Here is a 22297-nt window from a genome sequence, read left to right on the forward strand (position 1 = left end):
AAAGCTCTGACTATAACAGATTGTCTCTTAAAAGTTTATTTATGCATTCTAAAAATTAGCATTCAAAGTAGAGGACTTTATTGTGGCACTTTCATATGTATTCTTGTTTATTTCTTTCTCTCCAGTTTTTTCCCCTGTTCCCCACCCCCCCCCACCTAGCCCTCTTCTCCCCCCAGCAATAGCTCACATTCTGATTTCATATCACATGTATTCTGTCACCCTCTCTCCATCTTTGGTGGATGGTGATTAATAGGAAGATTCACAATTGGTCAAAGTGCTGAAAAGAAGAATGTCTCTGGGGCGTTCAGCCATAAATGGACTACCTAGATCACACTCCCTCCCATCAAGGCTCAGAAAAGACTGTGAAAGTAGTAGAAGGAGACTAAGGGGCCAGAAGTCTGGGAGACTGAGGCAAAAGAGAGGCTTCTAGACATGGCATGGCTGTTGTAGTCATGAGCGCACAGAAACTATGATTTCCTGCCAAAGACCTGCATGGATCCAAAAGGGGCACACAAGACACCACCCACAAAAAAGCTCTTGACAGCCACTGATGACTTCCAAGAAAGGGAGAATTAGTTTTCCCCAGGGATGAGCTCCTAATTGATTAGCCAATACTAAGTGTCAGCCCTGAAAGCATATAAGGCAAACAGCACTAAATGGACTTGATACATTGTGTTTATATATTCATGGTATATTATTAGGAAAATGATAATCAAAGGAAAGACTGTAAGTCAGAAAGAGTGAGGAGAGGCAGAAAGATTGGAGAGAGGGGACATGGGACAGGTTGGGGAGAGAAAAGGGAAGAGGAAAAATAAGGTAATTATATTAAACATATGAAGGAGTAAAGAGTATACTTGGATGTAGAAAATCAAATCAGGAATAAAAAGTATCATGCACAAAGAGTGTGCTGGTGAAAATCGAACACATGTATAACATTACTCTCCGTTGGGTTCAAGAAGACTTAAAACTACATTAGTACCTCACTTGAACTGCCAGATCTAAGTGAGTAACCCTCACTATGGACTCAACAAAATCATATATGTATTTAAATAAATATATACATTATATAGGTATGTGTGTGTATAATGCATGTGTGTGTACAAAAATTAAAAAAGAAGGGGTCATAATTTGAGAAGGTATGAAAGGGACATGAGAGGACTTGGAGTGGAGACAGGAGGGCTGAAAATAATTAGGCCCTGTCTATCTACCGCAGGTGGACTCTTCAAGTGCCCTCTCTCCAATGTTGGGCATTTTGCTTAAGGTACTGAGAGTCTCTCGCCTCTTGGGTCTCTGGAACTTTCTAGAGGATCCTCCTATCTCCCCCCAACAGGCTGCTTATCTCCATTCATTCTCTTGGCCCTCTGAGCTTCTCACCTGCCTCCCTCACCCCCAAGAAATACAAAAGATTTTGGTTTTGTAACACACCAGTGAGTCTTTGTGACCACTAATGGAAGATTTGGGTAGAGATACTCACATACTGAAATACAATCTTTTATTTTTATGTTAGAGCCCGAGAGGCTGACTGAGAGTTGGGAAGTTGGTCCCTGCAGCCTTCCTATCACAGGCAGTGTCTGTGTAGCTCTCTGTCCTTGTCAATCCATATGGAAGAGGAGGCAAGGAGTCCCCGGGCAGTATTTCCTCATGTTCCTCATACATTGCAGACTTCGTTACTATCCGGAATCTCTACCTCGGTTGTGTGTTTTGCTAGACAATGATCCGAAGACTGTTTTGCAGCTGAGGTTGCTTCTCTTTACCTTATGGAAAGAGAAGTCTTTACGTTATGGAAAGTACCCATCCTGTTTTAGGCAGACAGAGGTTCACATAAGAAAGCAGCAAAGCTTTATTGTTAACCTCAGGAAACCTGTTTGACATACCACAGCATAATGCCAAGGGTGTTGTCTCTGTAAAACCTTTATCTCATATCTTAACCCTTTCTGTACCTTTCTCATCTTCAGATTGTTGCCTGCCTTGAATCTTTGTCCAATAAAGGAGAGGCATATTTGTATTCATTAAGTAGTAGTTAATTGACTTTATGCCAATAAATAATTTTTTTACTCTTCCACAACTGAGATTTTTACTGGTCGAGTAGCAGGGTACACAGACATTCCAATTCTTTTTTTCTTTTTCCTTTTTCTTTTTCGGAGCTGGGGACCGAACCCAGGGCCTTGCACTTGCTAGGCAAGCGCTCTATTGCTGAGCTAAAACCCCATTCCAATTCTTATTACAGGTACCCAAATTCTGAAGAGCTATATATTGTGTTCATGTACCCAAATTCTGAAGAGTCCCACTGTGTTTATGTATACCAATGTATACCATTGTTTTTCTTTGGACTTATTCCAGCCTCAAACTTGGCAAGTGTCCTTAAGACCTCTCATAACAACCAAATGCTCATAATGCTCAGTTTTACAATTTTATGCCACACACAGAACGTACTCAAAATCTCCATCTTTCACAGTGCATTATCACAACTGTTAGGAAAATGGACCGCCATGACCACAGACATCGCAGTTCTGACAGGGCGAGGACCAAAGACTGGCTTTCTTACAAAATGGTTCTACTAGAAATGCGGGACCAGATATAACTGAAAATATTTCAGATATAAATGCACAACTGAGACCCCAAATTGCCATTTAGTATGGTTTGCACCGTAGAATATAAAACCAGCCCCCTCTAGGGAATGTTATGGTGACCCCAGCGACAGTTATGGCCTCTCCTGCTCTTTTCAGTTGTTCAAAAAATAAACAACCAGCAAATGATTTAACCTCTTTCCCCCACCCCCACCCCCCTCCGGAGCTGAGGACTGAACCCAGGGCATTGAGCTTGCTAGGCAAGCGCTCTACCACTGAGCTAAATCCCCAACCCCATGATTTAACCTCTTAACAAAAACTATTTACACTTAAAAAATGGGATGAGGTGGGATTCCCTCACCTTTTAAAAATGTTTCTAGAGCTACTAAAAAACTCGCATTTACAAAATAGTTGATAAAAATATACAAGAAGGGAGGCAGGGACCACTGACAGACATGATGGATGCTTAGTTGGACATGGCTTCTTTCTTTTCTTCAGAGGCTTGCCTCTGGCTTTCTGTCTCTCCATTTTCTGCAGGCAGATCTGTAGTTTGCCGGTCAGCCACTTGAGCCTGTTTGCCCTTCGCTTCCCTTTTCCCTTTTATCTGCACTTTTTTGTCTGATGCTTTATCCTTTCCTGTGGCCTATTTTTTGGCTTCGAGTCCACCTTGGCAGGGGCAGGCTTGGCCGACAGCCTCGAGGAGCGGACCTTGGACTCCGCCTTTGCCACTCCATCCGTGCTAACCTTCCTCTTGGGCATCATGGCCACACAGGATGGGAAGCATGCGACACTGGATCTGTCACAGAGATGCATTGCCTAGCCACCACCACAGGAACTGCTGCGTCCAGTCCCTTAATTTTTTCAAATAAAACAGTAACACCAAGTCACTGTCTCGTTTTCTTTTAAAGTGATCACAGTATGCATAACTAAATAACAACAAAAACTTTAAAAAAGGTTTGTCCCATGTCTATGCAAACAGATTATATCTAAGAACAGGAATCTGCATGCAATATTTATGCACAGAACTTCTATTTCATGAAACATTCTTTCCTTACTGAGAACAAAAGGACAAAGGCATCATCCCAGAATTTAAACTTTTGTTCACAATTCAAAAAGAAGGAAACTTATCTTGCCTCTGAAGTGGAAGCAACTGGGATAGGAGCCACCACCCATTATTTCTTCTTTAGTGTATTCTATTACCACATATAATTATGTGGTACATATTACTCTATATCCACATATAATTAGTACAAATTTCCATAGGAAGTTATGTTGCAGACTTCCTGGAACTAACAACAGTCTAAGCTAGATTAAAATTTCCCTTAGTATTCTGAAAATTAAAAACACTTAAAAAATATTTTCTGTGTGACAAGAACTTCAAGTCTCTGAGGAAAGAAATTGAGTGTTTTCTTTATTTTTTTTAAAATTATTTTATTCATTTACATCTCAAATGTTGACTCCCTCTTGATTCCCCTCCTACAGTTCTTCACCCCATTCTCCTACACTGAGAGGGTGATCCCTGCCTCCCTGGGCATCCTCCTTCCCTGGGGGCATCAAGTCTTTACAGGATTAGGCACATCCTCCCCCACTGAGGCCTATTGACACCCATAAACATGTGTGTATGTATTTATGTGTGTATGTATGTGTGTGTTTACCTATACTATTTTCTTTCTCCCTAATAAGTCTCCATACACAATCAATTGAGATCCATCCATCTTCATTCTGAGAAAGCAATATATTTGGCACAGTGGATATGTGAGTGTGGGTTTCTAAAAAACTATTTATCTAAATATTATACCGAAAGAACCCCGGAGCGGGGAGACCCTCACTCAAGTCTCGGGATGATGCGACCCCCCAAGAACTCACACAAGACCATCCTTGCTGTAATCACATGAGGTTTATCGATAGGAACCAGTGTACTGGGGTCAAGACTCATATCCCATGCAGGGGCAGTGGAGTTCGACCACCAGTAGCTAAGAGAAGGGGAATTTAAAGGAAGAAACCACAACCCAAGGGGGTAGGGAGGGTGTCATTGGAAAATGTCGAGAATACCAGTGAAAAATCACAAGGAGGAGCTTCCTGTTTCTCAAGATTGTTCTCTAAGATTTTAATCTAACTTTATGGTCAGCTAGTTCCTGGGAGAGAGTTGTCAAACTGGCCGATGCAATTACCCATTCTATAGTCCTAGAAGAAGCTTCCTGGAACATACAATCCCAAGGCCTAACCATTTTATTCTTCTTCTACTCTTTGTCTAGGGGGGAGGCAACCTTAAAACTTCTACCTTTCAATACTTTGTATCAGACCTTAGCATCAGTAATTCAAACTGAGTATTACTTTAGAATCTATCTTGGTTTTGACACGCTTATTCTGAATTAAGGGCCTATAATATACTGTATAAATATATACGTGTGTGTGTGTGTTTGTAAATAGTAGACAGACAGTAGGAATATAATTTAATACACTTTTACAAAATAATCATAATTTGTGTTTTTAAATAGAAAAATACATCTTAAAAGTAATCAGTGCGTTATCAAAAAGAGACAGCATCTGGTTTTTAATGTCATAAATGTATTTTGTCTGACTTCAAACTACATGTAAATCAAATTATACAACCTGCACTCATGTTTTTATGTTTAATCTACCTTATGCTACCTTTGTGAGATTGTTCTTATTATGTTTTGCTTACATATATTACTATTTAGTCTAAAATAATGATTTGAAGACATTATATTATAACTACGTGAATGTTAAAGTAATAGCATTTAAATCTTAACAAGGGGCATTGACTCAAATCTCAGGATATAAAATAGACTGAGGGAACTAAAAAAAGTTAGCCTAAGCAGTTCTCGTTTTTTATTCACGTCATACCCTGCTCACTGCCCTCCTTCAGGTTACCCCTTCCCACAATAATTCCTCTCATCACCCACTTGTCTGAGCAGGTGGAATTCCCCTTGCTGCCCGCCCCCTGCAAGGTAAGCACTTCCTCTGTCACTGAGGCCAGACAAGGAAGCCCCGCTAGAAAAATATATCCCACATACAGGCAACAGCTTTTGGGATAGCTGCTCCAGTTGTTTGAGACCCACATGACAACTAAGTTGCCCATTTGCTATATATGCATGGGGAACCTAGATCCAGCCCATGAATGTTCTTTGGTTGGTGGTTCAGTCTCTGAGAGCCCCAAAGTCCCAGGTTTGTTGACTGTTGGTCTTCCTGTAGAATTCCTATCCCCTTTAGGGCCAGAATCCTTCTCCCTATTCTTTGATAAGAGTCCCCGTACTCAATCCACTGTTTGGCTGTGGGTGTCTGCATCTGTCTGCGTCAGCTACTGGGTGTAGCCTTTCAGAGACAGCCATGCTAGACTCCTGTCTGCAAACATAACTGAGCATCATTAATAGTGTTAGGGATTGGTGCTTACCCATGGGATGGGTCTCAATTTAGGCCAGTTACTGGTTGGCTGTTCTGTCAGTTTCTGCTCTGGAGCCAAATTTTGTTTCAGTATCAGAAGTTCATACCAATGAAAACCATAAATCTATCTATATCAAAATAAATTCTGTACCAAGGAAAGAAATTATAACTTCTACTTTGCATCAATTGTAAGAATTTCTGTCAATGAAGATTATGACTACACAATCAATTCCACCTATGTCTTCCCTGTATGGATTGTGCAGGGTGCACTGATTAGTTAGGGATGAAATTCTGCTCTTTATTTGTGCAAGTGAAAAGCGGCTGTTTTTTAATGAGTTAATTTTATTAATAACCAATTATAATAGGTCCTCAATCATGTCCTGGGAAGGATGGCACAAAGAATCTTTACCTGTCCTGCTTGATTCTTTTTAATTTTTCTAGTTCTTCAGGGAGGCCTCCCCTGTCATATCTGACCCATATGACCCTGGAAGGGGTCCAGAGCCTCTTCCCCTTTCCCGTGAACAGAAATGCCAGTAAGTGGAAAAACTTTTAGCTTGACCTCTCTCCCAGAGGAATAATAACGTAATATAATAATATAACTACAAAACTCAAAATCACACCCATTTTGATAATGGAAATAATTCAAAGCAAATAAAGCAAACAAACATGTTGTATGAGCCTATGTCCAGACTCTCTCTTTATTTAAGTCTCAAGGCCTAAATTCTCACTGTCTGAGACATGCTAGACACATACATTATCCCCTGGTTTTGGTCTAATTTTTAAAGATCAAATGCATCAATATTTTAATATCCATAATTAAATTCCATTCAGCTTACTGTATAAGCCTATTCTCAGGCTTCTTCTTGTGGGTCATGCCAGGAATCCTGAACCCAGAATTCCTGTGGAGCCCACATTCAAAGAATTTGAGTAATCCTGCAAGGCTTCTTTAAATCTTTCCTAAAGCATTTTTTTCCATTCAATCTCCCTTATCACTCATTGGAAGCTGCAGCCTTCTCTCTGCCTTCCTTGAGTGCGCAGCAGGGGGTTCCAGCATCTGTAAACTGAGGCTCCCCTGAGTTTCTTTGTTTAAAGTCCGCCCCTCCCCCCCTCCCCCACTGAAGCCACCATTTGACTCACTCCTTTCTCTGAGAAACCAATTTCCCCCTCTGTCTAGACTGTATCACTATGAGTGTGTGATCAATCCGAGAATTCCTAAAATGATAGTGGATTCTCGCCTTCCTCGTGGACACCATCTGTTGCATGTAGTTTTAAACAAAGATAGATGACCCTTGGCCAGAAGGCTGAAGACAGATGCTCCAAGGTTTTGAGAAATGAGGGATGAGGAAGGTGAGGGTTTTGCCGCTGCCAGTTTTTGCAGCTTCGGGAAGATCCCTGCCTTCCAGAAGTGACCGTATACTTTCATGCTGGATCTCTGTCATGAGCTTGAAGCTCATTTCCTCTATGGCCTTCAGGGTATGTTCTCATTGATGATACAAGGAAGCAAATGAAGTGTCCTCAAAAGCACATGTCAGTCCTAGGGGAAGGCTGGGCACCTCGCTGTCATTTGGCTTCTTCAGACGATCTTCTGGTCACTCACAGGCCTCAGTGCTTTCTTCAACGTTTGCTTTGTTAATATCACACCCAGCCTCATTTGCCGTTTCCCCCCTTTTCTTCTTCTTTTAAATGTTTGGTTCTGAATCAGGAGACAGCATGGCTGATGATTCTCTGTTGGTTAAAGTGGTACGTTTTGGGGGGTGACTTTTTAACTTTGCATTTTCCACTGGCTCCTCAGGCATGTTTCCACTTTGTGCTGCTGCTGAGCTAGCTCACAGTCACAGAGTGCTTCAGGGCCTTTTTAGACTTTCCACCGTTGTGGTTGTGACAGGCACATGTCTCATGCTTCTGGCAGCTTCAGGTTCCACCGCCACAACTTGGCATTCCAAGTGAAAGATCCCCGAAGGGAGACCCTTACTCAAGTCTCGGGAAGTCGAGGACCCCAGACACAGAGAGACCATTTTGGATGTAATATGCAAAGGCGAGGTTAATTACAGAGATATATTACGGAGATCTCCAGGCCGACACGTATCCCACGCAGGAGACAGAGGTGTCGACCCCGAGAGGCTGGGAGAAAGGGTATTTAAAGTGAGAAACCACAACCCAAGAGGGCAGGGGTGGTATCATTGGAAAATCACAAGAAGCTTCCTGTCTCTCAAGATTGCTTAACTTTGTGTTCCCTTTAGTTCCTTGGAGAAGCTTCCTGCTTCTCAAGGTTGTTCTCTAAGATTTCAATCTAACTTTATGGTCAGCTAGTTCCTGGAAGAAGCTTCCTCTTATCTTTATTAGGTCGGGATCACCTATCTAAGGGTGATCTTAAACCCTTTTATCTGGATCCTGGGAGAGCAGGCTCAAGAAATGTGACTCTTTACTTACTTACAGGTAGAGGGCAGGGTCTGGAATTTGAGGTATTTAGGGCTTCTTAGGGGTGGGACAGCATTCCTAAACTTCTGACTTTTTGGCTGTATTTTTTATTCTTTCATTTCTATGAATAATTTTGTTCCCCCTTTTAAGAAGGACTGAAGCATCTTCACTTTGGTTATCCTTCTTCTTGAACTTCTTGTGGTCTGTGGATTGTATCATGGGTAACTCAAACTTTTGGGCTAATATCCACTTATCATTGAGTACATACCATGTGTGGTTTTTTTTATAACTGAGTTATCTCATCAGGATGATATTTTTCTAGTTCCGTCAATTTGCCTATGAATTTCATGAAGTCATTGTTTTTGATAGCTGAGTAGTACTCCATTGTGTAGATTAACCACATTTTCTGTATCCATTCCTCTGTTGAAGGGCATCTGGGTTCTTTCCAGCTTCTGCTTATTATAAATAAGGCTGCTATGAACATAGTGGAGCATGTGTGTTTGTTATATGTTGGAACATCTTTTGGGTATATGCCCAGGAGAGGTATAGCTGGGTCCTTAGGTAGTTCAATGTCCAATTTTCTGAGGAACCTCCAGACTGATTTCCAGAGTGGTTGTACCAGCTTGCAATTCCACTAATGGAGGAGTGTTCCTCTTTCTCCACATCCTCACCAGCATCTGCGGTCTCCTGAGTTTTTGATCATAGCCATTCTGACTGGTGTGAGGTGAAATCTTGGGGTTGTTTTGATTCGCATTTCCATGATGACTAAGGATGTTGAACATTTATTTAGGTACTTCTCAGCCATTTGATATCCCTCAGTTGAGAATTGTTTGTTTAGCTCTGTACCCCATTTTTAATAGGACTATTTGACTCTCTGGAGCTTAACTTCTTGAGTTCATTGTATATATTAGCTAATAGCCCTCTATCTGTTGTAGGATTGGTAAAGATCTTTTCCCAATTTGTTGGTTGCTGTTTTGTTCTAGTGGCAGTGTCCTTTGCCTTACAGAAAGTTCGAGTTTTATGAGGTCCCATTTGTCAAATCTTGATCTTAGAGCATAAGCCATTCGTGTTTTATTCAGGAAAATTTTCCCAGTGCCCATGTGTTCGCAGCTCTTTCCTACTTTTTCTTCTATTAGTTTGAGTGCATCTGGTTTTATGTAGAGGTCTTTGATCCACTTGGACTTAAGCTTTGTACAGGGCTTTAAGAATGGATCTATCTGCATTCTTTCTGCTCACCTCCAGTTGAACCAGCACCATTTCTTGAAAATGATACCTTTTTTTCCGACTGAACGGTTTTAGCTCTTTTGTTAAAGACCAAGTGACCCTAGTGTGTGGGTTCACTTCTGGGCCTTCAATTCTATTCCACTGATCTACCTGCCTGTCTGTGTACCAATAACATACAGTTTTTATCACTATTGCTCTGTAATACTACTTGAGGTCAGGGATAGTGATTCTCGCAGAAGTTCTTTTATTGTTGAGGATAAACATTATCCTGTTTTTTTTTTTGTTTTGTTTTGTTTTTTTTTGTTATTTCAAATGAATTTGCAAATTGTTATTTCCATGTCTATGAAGAATTGAGTTAGAATTTTGATGGGGATTGCATTGAATCTATAGATTGCTTTTGGCAAATTGGCTATTTTTACTGTATTAATCCTGCCAATCCATGAGCATGGGATATTCTTCCATCTTCTGAGTTGTTCTTCAATTTCTTTCTTCAGAGACTTAAAGTTCTTGTCATACAGACCTTTCACTTGCTTGGTTAGAGTCACAGCGAGGTATTTTATATTATTTGTGACTATTGTGAAGGGTGTCATTTTCCTAATTTCTTTCTCAGTCTATCTATCCTTTGAGTAGAGGAAGGCTACTGATTTGTTTGAGTTGATTTTATGTCCAGCCTCTTTGCTGAAGTTGTTTATCAGGCTTGGTAGATTTCTGGTGGAACTTTTGGGGCCACTTAAGTATACTATCATATCATCTGCAAATAGTGATACTTTTTCTTTCTTTCCAATTTGTATCCCTTTGACCTCCTTTTGTTGTCTGATTGCTCTGGTCAGCACTTTAAGAACTATATTGAATAAGTAGGGAGAGAATGGCAGCCTTGTCTAGTCCCTGATTTTAGTGGGATTTCTTCAAGTTTTTCTCCATTTGGCTTGATGTTGGCTACTGGTTTGCTGTATATTGCCTTTACTATGTTTAGGTTATGGGCTTGAATTTCTGATCTTTTTAAGATATTTAACATGAAGGGGTGTTGAATTTAGTCAAATGATTTCTTGAATCTATGAGATGATCATGTGGTTTTTTTCTTTGAGTTTGTTTATATAGTGGATCACATTGATGGATTCAGTATATTAAACCATCCGTGCATCCCTGGGATGAAGCCTACTATATCATGATGGATGATTGTTTTGATGTGCTCTTGGATTTGGTTTGTGGGAATTTTATTGAATATTTTTATGTTGATATTCATAAGGGAAATTTGTCTGACGTTCTCTCTCTTTGATGAGTCTTTGGTTTAAGTATAAGCGTAATTGTGGGTTCATAGAAGGAATTGGGTAATGCTCCTTCTTCTGTTTCTATTTTCTGGAATAGTTTGGACAGTTTTGGTATTAGGTCTTCTATGAAAGTCTGATAGAATTCTACTCTAAACCTATTTGGTCCTTGGCCTTTTTCTTTTTTTTTTCTTTTTTTTTTTCTTTTTTTTTTGTTCGGAGACTTTTAATAACTGTTTCTATTTCTTTAGGCATTATGGGACTGTTAATTTTGGTAACTCGTATCTGTCTAGAAAGTTGTCCCATTTCATTCAGATTTTCCAGTTTTGTTGAATATAGGCTTCTGTAGTAGGATCTGATGATATTTTGAATTTCCTCAGAGTCTGTTGTTATGTCTTTCATTTAATTTCTGATTTTGTTAATTTGGACACACTCTCTGTGCCCTCTGGTTAGTCTGGCTAAGGGTTTGTCTATCTTGTTGATCTTCTCAAAGAACCATCTCCTCATTTTGTTGATTCTTTGTATAGTTCTATTTGTTTCTATTTGGTTGGTTTTGCCCCTGAGATTGACTATTTCCTGATGTCTACTCCTCTTGGGTGTATTTGCTCCTTTTGTTCTAGAGCTTTCAGGTGTGATGTTAGTATATGCTTTCTCTAATTTCTTTTTCGAGTCACTCAGAGGTATTAGTTTTCTTCTTAGCACTACTTTCTTTGTATACCATAAGTTTGGTTATGTTGGTTGGTTGGTTTTCATTAAATTATATAAAGTCTTTAATTTCTTTATTTTTTCCTTGACCAAGTTATTGAGTAGAGCACTATTCACCTTCCATGTGTATGTGGGCTTTCTGTTGTTTTTGTTGTTATTGCAGATCAGCCTTTGTGCATGGTGATCTGATAGGATGCATGGGATTATTTCAATTTTCTTGTATCTGTTGAGGCCTGTTTTGTAACCAATTATATGGTCAATTTTGGATAAGGTACCATAAGGTGCTGAGAAGATGGTATACATATATATTTAGTATTAAAGATTTTATAAATATCTGTTGAATCCATTTGACTCCTAACTACTGTTAGTTTCTTTATGTCTCTGTTTAGTTTCTGTTTCCATGGTCTGTTCATTGATGAGACTGGGTTTTTGAATTCCACTATTACTGTGTTTGGTGCAATGTAATCTTTGAGGTTTAGTAAAGTTTCTTTTGTTTTTTACATTAAATATTTTACTTTCTTATGTGTTTATTTATTTTTACACTCCAGATTTTATTCTCCTCCTGGTACACCCTCCCCCCACATTCTACATCCCATACTTCCCCCAACCCCCATATCTACACAAGGATGTCCCACCCTACCCACCCCTCTAGACCTCTAAACTTCCTGGGGCCTCCAGTTTCTTGACAGTTAGGTGTATCTTCTCTGACTCAACCCAGACCCAAGAGGCCTCTGTGGTATATGTGTTGGAAGCCTTACCTCACATGAAGCCTCATTGGTGATCCAGTGTCTGAGAGATCTCAGGGGCCCAGGTTAATTGAGGCTGCTGGTCTTCCTACAGGGTTGCCCTCCTCCTCAGCTTCCTCCAGCTTTTCCCTAATTCAAACACAGGGGTCCACAGCTTCTGTTCAGTGGTTGGGTGCATATATCTGTATCTGACTCTTTCAGCTGCTTCTTGGGTCTTTTGGAGGGCAGTTATGATAAGTACCTTTTTATGAATGCCCCATAGCCTCAGTAATGGCATCAGGTCACAGAGCCTCCCCTTGAGTTGGATCTCACTTTAGGCCTATTGCTGGACCTTTTTTTCCTCAGGCTCTTCTCCATTTCCATTTCTGCATTTCTTTCAGACAGGAAAAATTATTGGTTAGATTTTGACTGTGGGAGAGCAATCCCACCCCTCACTTGATGCCCCGTTTTTCCTCTTGAGGTTGATTCAATTAAGTTCCCTCTTCCCAGATATATGCACCCAACCACTGAACAGGGCATTTCATCTAGGGTCCCATTCTTTGAGTCCTGAGGGTCTCTCACTTCCCAGGTCTGTGGTGCATTCTAGAGGGTCCTCCCAACCTCCTTCCTTCTGAGGTTGCCTGTTTCCATTCTTTCTGCTGGCCTTCAGGGCTCAGTCCTTTTTCCCCACCCAATACCAGATCATGTTCCCCTCTCCTCCCACCACTACCCATTTTCACTCTCCTGTCCCTCCCTCTTTCTTCCTTTCTTCTCCCTCCTAAGTGGGACTGAGGTGTCCTCACTCCAGCCCTTCATCTTGTTGAATTTTTGAGTTCTGTGAGCTGTAGCTTGGATATTCTGTACTTTTTTATTTTTGGCTAATATCCACTAAATAGTGAGAACATACAGTACATGTTCTTTTGGGTCTGAGTTACCTCACTCAGGATGATATTTTCTAGTTTCATCCATTTGCCTGCAAAACACAGGTTGTCCTCATTCTTAATAGCTAATTAGTATTCCATTGTGCAAATGAACCACATTTTCCATTCTTCTGTCATGGGATGTCTGTGTTGTTTCCAACTTCTGGCTATCACAAATAAGGCTGCTTTGAACATAGTGGAGCATGTGTCCCTGTGGCATGGTGGGGCATCTTTTGGGTATATTCCCAAGAATGGTATTGCTGGTTCTCTAGGTAGATCTATTTCCAATTTTCTGAGGAACCTCCAAATTGATTTCCAGAGTGGTCGTACCAGTTTGTAATCCCACCAGCAATGGAGGTGTGTTCCTCTTTCTCCACATCCTCGCCAACATGTGTTGTCACCTGAGGTTTTGATCTTAACCATTCTGACTGGTGTAAGGTGGAATCTTAGGGTCATTTTGATTTGCATTTCTCTGATCACTAAGGACTTTGAACATTTCTTTAGGTGCTTATCAGCCATTCGAGATTCCTCTGTTGTGAATTTTCAGGTTAATTCCCCTTTTTTGATTGGGTTGTTTGGTATTTTAGTGGCTAGCTTCTTGAGTTCTTTATATGTTTTGGATATTAGCCCTCTACTGGATGTGGGGTTACTGAAGATATTTTTTCCCCAATCTATAGCTTTGTCTTAAGGACTTTACCTTTACCTTACAGAAACTTTTCTTTCCATGAGGTCCCATTTATCAATTCTTGATATTAGAACATGAGCTATTGGAGTTTTGTTTAGGAAATTTGGACCTGTACTATTGAGTTCAAGGCTCTTTTCCACTCTGTCTTCTATTAGATTGAGTGTATCTAGTTTTGAGGTCTTTGATCCGCGTGACTTGAGGTTTGTGCAAGGTGACAAATATAGGTCTATTTTCATTTTCTTGTCAAGTGAGTGTAAGTGTACAGTTTTATTTTTGGGTCTTCAGTTCTATTACATTAATCTTTGTACCAATACCATGCAGTTTTTATCACTATTGTTCTGTAGGAGAGTTTGAGGTCCAGGATGGTGATTTACTCAGTGGTTCTTTTATTGTTAAGAATTGTTTTTTGAGTCCAGAGTGCTCACCATTACACCACAGGAGCTTGATATAGCTGTCTCCTGAGAGGCTCTGCCAGAATATGACAAATACAGAGGTGGATGTGAAAGATCCCACGCAGAGAGACCCTTACTCAAGTCTTGGGAAATCTCGGACCCCAGACACAGAGAGACCATTTTGGATGTAATAAGCAAAGGCGAGGTTTATTACAGAGACCTATTACAGAGATCTCCGGGCCGACACATATCCCACGCAGGAGACAGAGGTGTCGACCCCGAAACTCAAAAGTCAGAGGTTTATATAGAGAAAGCTAGGGGGTTTTGGCGCAGTTACACACAATTGGCTCATTCAAACATAGCAGTGAGAACAAAGCAGAAAGAGCACCTGCTAGAAGTCAGGGGCTTATCAGGGGCCGGAGGACACCTAGTTGAGATATGGCCCTGAGTGAGCTGGGGTGAGATGTCTTCTTGCCAGATGTCCCATGAATCAGTCCCATTAATTCGGGCTGGTTCCTGCATTCCTTTTCCTTATCTTTATGACTTGCTAGTCCTGCCTGGACAGTGTTTCCTGTGCTCTTTTATCTTTATGGCCTGTCTAGTCCTGCAGGGAAGCTTTTTGGGGTTTTTCTTTTTAATTTTGTACTCTTTAATTTTGTATCTCCAAACCTAGAATTCGTATAAAGAAGTCAACCATTGAACCAAGCAGGGTCTCTAATCATAAGAAAAACAATACAATCTAATCAGAACTCCTAGGTACTAAACTACCATCCAAAGAGTACACATGGACAGAATCATGGCTCCAGCTACATATGTAGCTGAGGGTGGCCTTGTTGGGCACCAATGGGAGGGGAAGCCCTTGGTCCTGCCAAGGCTGGACCTCCCTGTGTAAAGGAATGTCAGGGTAGGGAGGTGGGAAGGGGTGGGTGGATGGGCTGGAGAACACCCTCATAGAAGAAGGGGAAGAAGGGATAGGATAGGGTGTTTATGGATAGGAAACAGGGAAAGGGGATAACATTTAAAATGTAAATAAAAAATAGCCAATTATAAAAAAATAATTGTTTTTGCTTTTTTTTTTGCCTTTCCAGATGAATTGGAGAATTGTTCTTTCCATATCTTTGAATTGTGTTGGGATTTTGGTGGGGATTTTTTTTTTTTTTTTTTGTCACTGAGGTACATTTCTTGTATGCAGCAAAATACTGAGTACTGTTTCCATATCTAATCTGTTAGTCTATGTCTCTTTATTGGGGAATTGAGTTTATTGATGTTGAGAAATATTAAGGAACAGTGATTGTTGCTTCCTGTTATTTTTGTTCTTAAAGGTGGAATTATGTTTGTGTGACTATCTTCTTTTGGGTTTGTTGAAATAAGATTAATTTCTTGTTTTTTGAAGGGTTTAGTTTCCCTCCTTGTGTTGGAGATTTCCATCTATTATCCTATGTAGGGTTGAACTTATGGAAAGATATTGTTTTAAATTTGGTTTTGTTGTGGGTGGTGTCTCCATCTACCATAATTGAGAGTTTTGCTGGGTATAGCAGCCTGGGCTGTGTGTTCTCTTAGAGTCTGTATGACATCTGCTAAGGAACTTCTGGCTTTTAGAGTCTCTGTTGAGAAGTCTGGTGTAATTCTTATCAGTCTGCTTTCATATGCTATTTGACCTTTTTCCCTTACTGTTTTTAATATTCTTTGATTTGTTCATTTGGTGTTTTGATTAATATGTGATGGGAAGAATTTCTTTTCTGGTTCAAGCTATTTGGGGTTCTGTAGGCTTCTTGTATGTTTATGGGCATCTCTTTAGGTTGGGGAAGTTTTCTTCTATAATTTTGTTGAAGATATTTCTTGGCCCTTTGAGTAGGGAATCTTTATTCCCTCTATGCCTTTACTCTTAGGTTTTGTCTTTTCATTGTGTACTAGATTTTCTGGATGTTTTGAGTTAGAAACTTTTTTGCATTTTGCATTCTCTTTTACTGCTGTGTCAATGTTTTCTATGGTATCTTCTACTACTGAGATTTTCTCTTCTGTCCCTTTTATTCTGTTGGTGATGCTTGCATGTATGACTCCTGATCTCTTTCCTAGGTTTTCTATCTCCAGGGTTGTCTTCCTTTGTGATTTCTTTGTTGTTTCTATCTCAATTTTTAGATCCTGATCATTTTGTTCAAATATTTCACCTGTTTGGTTGTTTTTTTCTTATATTTCTTTAAGGGATTTATGTATTTCTTCTTTAAGGGCTTCAACCTGTTTTCCTTGTTCTCCTGTATTTCTTTAAGAGTTATTTATGTCCTTTGTAAAGTCTTCTATCATCATCATGAGATGCGGTTTTAAATCAGAATCTTCTTTCCGTGTATGTTTGGGCTTGCTGTGGTGGGAGAACTTGGTTCTTATGTTACCAGGTAGCCTTATTTTCTGTTGCTTATGTTCTTGTGCTTGCCTCTAACCATCTGATTTTATCTGGTGTTTTCTGGTCTTGCTGTGTCTGACTGTAGCTTTTCCTTTCTATGAGCCTGTGAGCCTGTGAACCTGTGAGCCTGTCATCTTAAGTTTATCAGCCCTCCTTGGAGACCAGCACTCGCAGGGTGGGATTTGGGTATGGAACTGTGGCATAGGGTGTTCTCTGGGGTGCAGATGATAACTGGAAGGATCCTGTCCCAGGCTGCTCCACAGTTACTATTGTCTGTGGACTCTGGGCGAATCCTACTTGTGCCAGGTATTGGAGCAATAGTGGTGGTATCACCTGTGATATTAGGTGTGTCAGCACTCCTGTGAGACCAGCTCTCTCTGGGCAAGATTTGGATATGGAGAGCTGTGGCACAGGATTAGCTCCAGAGCACAGATGGGAACTGGTGTCAATATACTTTTATCACTATTGCTCTGTAGTACAGCTTGATGTAGTATAGCAATCAGGGATGGTGATTGCTTCTAAAGTTTTATTGTTCAAGAGTCCTTTGACAAAAATCTAACACCCCTTCCTGTTAAAAGTATTAGAGAGATCATAGGTACAAGGGACATTCCTAAACACAATCAAAGCAATACTCAGCAAGCCAATAGCCAACATCTAACTAAATAAAGAAAAACTTAAAGCAATTCCACTAAAATCAGGGATATGATAAGACTTCCCACTCTCTCCATATCTATTCAATATAGTACTTGAATTTCTAGCCAGAGCAATAAGACAACTAAAGAAAATAAAAGAGATATAAATTGGAAAAGAAGAAGGCAAAGTATTGCTATTTGTGGATGATATGATAATATACTTAAGTCACCCCAAAAATTCTACTGCAGAACCCCTATAGCTGATATACACTTTTACCAAAGTGACTGGATACAAAATTAAGTCAAAGAGTATCCCACATTTATACAAATGATAAACAGGCTGAGAAAAGAAATTAGGAAACAACACCTTTTAAGAATAATATAAAATATCTTAGTGTAACTCTAACCAAGCAAGTGAAAGATCTGTATGACAAGAACTTCAAGTCTCTGAAGAAAGAAACTAAGGAAGACATCAGAAGATGGAAAGAGCTCCCATGTTCATGGATAGGTAGGATTAAAATACTGAATGTGGCCATTTCATCAAAAGCAATCTACTGATTTAATGCAATCCCCATCAAAATTCCAACAGTTTTTTACATAGACCTTGAAAGAGAAATTCTCATTAAACCACTGAACTGAGAACGGGACCACCGTGGAAAGAATCAGAGAAAGGACTGAAAGAGCTTGAAGGGGCTTGAGACCCCATATGAACAACAATGCCAACCAACCAGAGCTTCCAGGGACTAAGCCCCTACCCAAAGACTATACATGGACTGACCCTGGGCTCCAACCTCATAGGTGGCAGTGAATAGCCTAGTAAGAGCACCAGTGGAAGCCCTTGGTCCTACCAAGACTGAATCCCCAGTGAATGTGATTGTTGGGGGGAGGGCGGTAATGGGAGGAGGATGGAGAGGGAAATACCCATAGAAAAGGAGAGGGGGAGGGGTTAGGGGGATGTTGGCCAGGAAACTGGGAAAGGGAATAACAATCAAAATGTAAATAAGAAATACCCAAGATAAGAAAGAAAAAAGGAAAAGAAAACAAAACAAAACAAAAACAAAAACAAAAACAAAAACCAAAAACCAAAAAAAACCCAAAAACCCAAGATAGCAAAAACAATCCTGAGTAATGTAACATGAAATCTTTTTTTTTTTTTTTTTTAATTTTTTTTTTATTAACTTGAATATTTCTTATATACATTTCGAAAAGTGTTATTCCTTTAATTGTTTCCGGGCAAACATCCCTCCCCCTCCCCTTCCAATGGGACCCTCCCCCATTTTTTCCCCCCAACAGTCTAGTTCATTTCTTAGAAGGACCCCTTTTTTGTTTTACTAGGATTTCATTTTTTTGAGGTCAGAGTTTTTGTTTTTTTAGTTTTTTAGATTTTGAGAAGCTCTGGTTGCTTGGCATTGTTGTACATATGGGGTCTCAGCCCCTTAGACCAGTTCTTTTAGGATTCCTTCAACGGGGCTCAGTCTGGTGGTTTTTGGCATTAGATCTGTATTTTTTGTTTGTTTCTCAGGAGCGATACATCCTGTCGGTCTGCACTTTTGATTTCATCCAAATTGGGTCTGATGTATATGGGCCACATTGGGCAGGCTCTGAATGGTGTCCCTTCATTTTTTCTTAATGTTGCTTTTTGATTTACATTTTTAATTGCTGGGAACAATGGAAAGATATTTCTTTAGCCTTTTTTGTTTTTTTTTTTTTTTTTTTTGAGAACTCATTTAGTCTCATAGACTCATATTAGGTCTCAGGCTTATTGGTTTAATAGATCATTTTTTGTTTGTTTCTGTGATATCATATATATATTATGATTTAAATTTTCTGTCAGATGTATAGTTGGCAATGTTCTTTTTTTTTAATGTTGTTGTCTTTTAATAAAATAAAGAAACTTTTACAACTACATAGATGCATATATCTCTCCACTGTTATTTTATGGAAATATAAAACTACATGATATATTTAATTTATGCACACATAAATATACAGTCTTGTATTAATGTGTTATATACAATATATCTACAGCTGTTTTCAAATGTAATATAAAATGCCATTTATTTCCTCTGGCTATCATCTTTATTATAAATAAATGAAAGGAAAGATATATTTTCATATTTAAGTAGTCAGTTACTATGGCACATGTCTCCATTCACTACAGATGATCCACTTTGCATTTCCTTTTCTTCAGTATATAAAGCATTTTTGTGGGTTTCATACAGGCATGGCTTTTTGAAAATTTATCTGTTGTTTCCCCATTGAGATAGGCTTTATGTAGTACAGATTGTCTTAAACTAATTATAGTGTCAACAACTACCATGACATTCAGATATGTCTGACTCAACATCTAGAAACATGGTTGGCAATGTTCTTGCCCATTATATGAGCTTCCTACTCATCTGGTTGACTGTTTCCTTACCTATGCAGAAGCTTTCTAGCTTTATGAAGATCTGTATGTCAGTTGCTAGTCTTAAATCTTGGAAATATGGAGACCTATTCAGAAAGTCCTTTCTTACACCTATATTATCTAGGTTACTGACTTCTTTCCCTAGAAGTTTCAGTGTTTTAGATTCCAAGTTTAGCTCTTTGATCCATTTGCAGTTAGTTTCTGTGTAACGTGATATGGCTCTATTTTCATTCTGCATTATTCCAGTTTATATTTTTGTCATCTTTGTCAAATATTAATTGGCTAAAATTATGTGTATTCATATTTGAGTCTTTGCTTTTATTCCATTGGTCTACACATCTGTTTTTGTGCCAGTTCCATTCAGTTTCTATTGCCATGATTCTGTAATATTCTTAAGATCTAAAATGGTAATCTTACAGCATTGTTCTTTTTGTTCTGGATTGTTTTGCCTATCTGGGTTCTTTTGTAGTTCTACATAGATTTTAGAATAGTTTTCCATTTCCGTGAAGAATGACTTAGGGGTTTAGATTGAGATTGCTTTGAATCTATAAATATATTTTGGTTAAATGATCATTTTCACAAAGTTATTCAACCAATCCATCAGTAAGGGCTGTTTTTACATTTTCTATTATCTTTCTTCAGAACTTTAAAGTTTTCATCTCATAGGTTCTTCTCTTCTTTGGTTAGGTCTTTCCTGAATATTTTACTTTCTTTGAGGATTTTGTGAATGGGAATGTATTAATGATCTCCTTCTATGTATGTTTGCTGTGTAGAAAAGCTACTGACTTGTGCACAATGGTTCCATATCTTGCTATGTTCCTGAGTTTGTTTTTCATTTTGAGAAGCTTTCTGTTGGAATTTTTGGGGTCTCTAATATATGGTATCATGTCATCTGAGAATAGCAATAGTTTGTTGTCTTCTTTACCTGTATGTACCCATTTCAATTTCCTCCTCTTGCTTTATTGTTCAAACTAGTATTCAAAACACAGTATTGAAAAGGAGTAAGAATAGAGTTCCTCTCTCTTGACTTCAGTGGGATTTCTTCAAGCTTTTCTTCATTTACAATGATGTTGGTTATGAGTTTCTAATATATAGCTTTTATTATATTGAGGTGTATTCCTCTAGCCCTACATTCTGTAGAAATGTTATCAGGAAAGCCTGTTGAACTTTCTCAAAGGGCCTTTTCACATCTCTGGATATGATCATATCACCCTTTTCCTTTAAGTTCATTTACATGATTTATTATATTAGCCAACTTGTCAAGATTGAGCCATTCCATGTGTTATGTATATAGCTAATGTGGTCATGATAGATAATCTTTTTATATTATGTTTGTATTCTTTTTGTCAGTATTCTAGTGAGCATTTTTAGATCTATGTTCATCAGAAAAAAAATGACATGTAGTTTTCAATTCTCTCTCTGTCTCTGTCTCTCTGTCTCTGTCTCTGTCTCTGTCTCTGTCTCTCTCTCTCTGTGTGCATGTCTGCCTGCTTGTCTGTCTGTCTGTCTGTCTGTCTGTCTGTCTGTCTTTACCTGGTTTTGGAATTAGAGTGACATTGGCTTCATAGAGGGGATGGGTTGGAATGCTCCTTCTGTTTTGGCAAAGACCAGCTTTGGCATCTAGGGTAAACCGGGTGGGACATAGAGTAAGCAGTTGGTCATTCAGCAGATATTTCTCTGCAGGAACAAAGCCTGATTATCTGGGGCTGGTGGAAGACTTCCTGGGGCTGCAAGAAAGATTCTGATCCAGAGAAACATTCTGGGGCCACCAAGAAAAAAATGGGAAAGAATCAAACACAGACACAGACACAGACACAGACACAGACACACACACACACACACACACACACACACACACACACACACACACACACACACGGTGAATGAAGCATACCTCAACAAGCTCCAACAACGTCACCCATTACATACATACAAACATACATACATACATACATACATACATACATACATACAAACATACATACATACATTTGGTGGATGGAGCAAAGTTACAGCCAACTTCACATATATGCATATAATCATATACATATACACATTTTTGGGGTGGGGCCAAGCTCCAACAACTTTCTTTTTCTCCCACATCTTATATATCCCAGCAAAACCTTTCAAACTCTATAAAATTTACAATATGATTACATTCTATTTTTCTTTCAGTAAACAATTACAGTGAATATACATAGGAAAAAACCACGTTTCCTAATACCCTCACTTTCAAATGTTCTACATATCATGGGTGAAAAACAAATTATGCCCAAGGACCCACATTCATTTGCATCTAAGTAACTTGTTTTATATTAACAGAGTATAAATAGACGCAGTAATTATGGTAATTTTCTCAGTCAGTTTTTCTTACTACAGGGTTGCAAAGTGCATTTACAAGGGAAGAATCAACTATTTTATTATTTATCTTAAAAAGTAATCCTATAAAAATGTAAAAGAATCATAAATCTAAACTATATGAAAACAGTAATTTCTACTTTGAATCTTCAGAGTAAACATCCACTCATGTATGATGGCTGAGATGGGTGGGGAG

At 39.1% G+C, this 22297-nt stretch overlaps 1 pseudogene; it reads right to left on the reverse strand.

Annotated features, from left to right (window-relative positions):
• Nucleotides 1–3033: 3033 nt before the first annotated feature.
• Nucleotides 3034–3326, reverse strand: LOC116893647 (annotated as a pseudogene).
• Between the last annotated feature and the right edge of the window lie 18971 nt (nucleotides 3327–22297).

The sequence above is a fragment of the Rattus rattus genome, chromosome 2 (assembly GCF_011064425.1).
Source record: "Rattus rattus isolate New Zealand chromosome 2, Rrattus_CSIRO_v1, whole genome shotgun sequence".
Classification (NCBI taxonomy): Eukaryota; Metazoa; Chordata; class Mammalia; order Rodentia; family Muridae; genus Rattus; species Rattus rattus.